Here is a 1,750-nt window from a genome sequence, read left to right on the forward strand (position 1 = left end):
AAAGGGCTCTGGCCTCACGCGCTTACTCTCAGCATGCCCCCCATCAGGGGCAGTCTTCACTGGGACCCTGCCACGTTGGCTTTTGGCCGCCCAGCCCGTGCTTACTGCTTTCTGAGTGCTCAAGGCCCCGGGTTCCTCCTAGAACTGGGTGGCTTCCTTCCACACCATGGGTCAGACAGACAAAGCCGAAAGAGGGCAAGACAGGCAGGGCAAGACAGAGGAGAGACACAGTCTGTGGGAGCCTGGCTGAACCAGAGCGACTCCATCTTGATCAGCAAACAACCTAGAGACTGTCGCTCCCCCCCCATCCCTTACAGGATAACTAATGATTAATTGTGAATTGTTAGGTGGCTGTTTTGAAGTAGCTAGGAAACTAGGTAGAAACTGTAGTGAACACAGAGACCCAAGGCAGGTCACGCCACTCCTTGCATGCCTGTAGTCTGAATGTTCTGAACTTTATGATGATCTAGGTTGCAAATGGAACAATGGATAATCACTCTGCTGATCATTAGTACATGACGACCACTAGCTCAGATCAACTGACTCTTTGCCTTTGTCCTTTTCCTGTAAGTTTTAAGTGTAAACCCCCCTTTTCAGCCCTATATAAAACGGCCTCTGTTTCTTAGCTGGCCGCCCTTCTTGAGCTACTTGGCTTAGGAGGTGCCGTCTGGCCAGACTAATAAAGGTCTATTAGCCAACTTGCCTGGTGTGTTCCTTCCTGGGTGACTCTCGCTATCGGACAAGCTCCTGGAGCCTCGCTGAGCTACTGAGCCCAGCATCGTGAAGGCCTCTTGGCTGTTCACGCTCCAGGAGTAAAAGTGAGACACAAGTCTTACAGTCAAAGAGGAAGAGACAGGGCTCGGGGGTGGGGGCCGGGGACTGCCAACCCCGCTGAAAACACCGCCTTCGCTAGCGCTGCACTTGGGGTTGAGGAGCCCGCTCTTCCACTCCTTGTCATGCAGCAAAGGCTTGGCCCTGAAACCCAAAGCTTGGCAGAGTCCCCGTCTGCGTGGGGCCACCCGCGGCCTGCATGACTGCCCATGGTGGCCTGTGGGAAGCCAGCCATGAGCCCACTGGCTTTTTGAAAGACAACATTTGTTCCTTTTTAAGGACTGCACGTGTTAAACTTGTTTTGACCCTGCGTGGGAGAAACACGGACAGCCAAAGATCTGTAGGAGTCAGGTGTTGTAACTCCATTTTGTTATGTTAAAAGATCTGATGTTATCTATAGGAGCAGGTGTTGAGGTTACTATGGTAATCCTAGCCCATAATAGTTCGGTCTTTTCCCTTAAAAGGCTGATGCCTGCCTGCAATAAACGTCCCCTTGATCAGACTCTTGTCTTGGCGTCCTTCCTTTCTCTCTGCTCCATCTCCACCCCGCTGCTCCTTCAGGTTTGAGGCACTGAGGGACAGTGCTCTGCGTCGCCAGCTCGCGACAGTGGCCTAGGGGACACAGACACTTGCTAACACTGTGACCTGGGAGGGCCTGAGGCCTGGGTGCGGGAGGCCCCAGGAGAGGTCTGGGGCTGGGGGGAGGGGTTCGGTGGTGCTGCGGAGGGGCTGGGTTCTCTGTGGAGTTGTGGGAAGTGGCCTAGGACACAGCCACTTGCTAACACTGTGACCTGGGAGGGCCTGAGGCCTGGGTGCGGGAGGCCCCAGGAGAGGTCTGGGGCTGGGGGGAGGGGTTCGGTGGTGCTGCGGAGGGGCTGGGTTCTCTGTGGAGTTTTGTGGCGACGGGCGGGCTTCGTCC

The sequence above is a fragment of the Fukomys damarensis genome, unplaced genomic scaffold (assembly GCF_012274545.1).
Source record: "Fukomys damarensis isolate Sample0158 unplaced genomic scaffold, DMR_v1.0_HiC HiC_scaffold_39, whole genome shotgun sequence".
In the NCBI taxonomy this organism is placed as follows: Eukaryota; Metazoa; Chordata; class Mammalia; order Rodentia; family Bathyergidae; genus Fukomys; species Fukomys damarensis.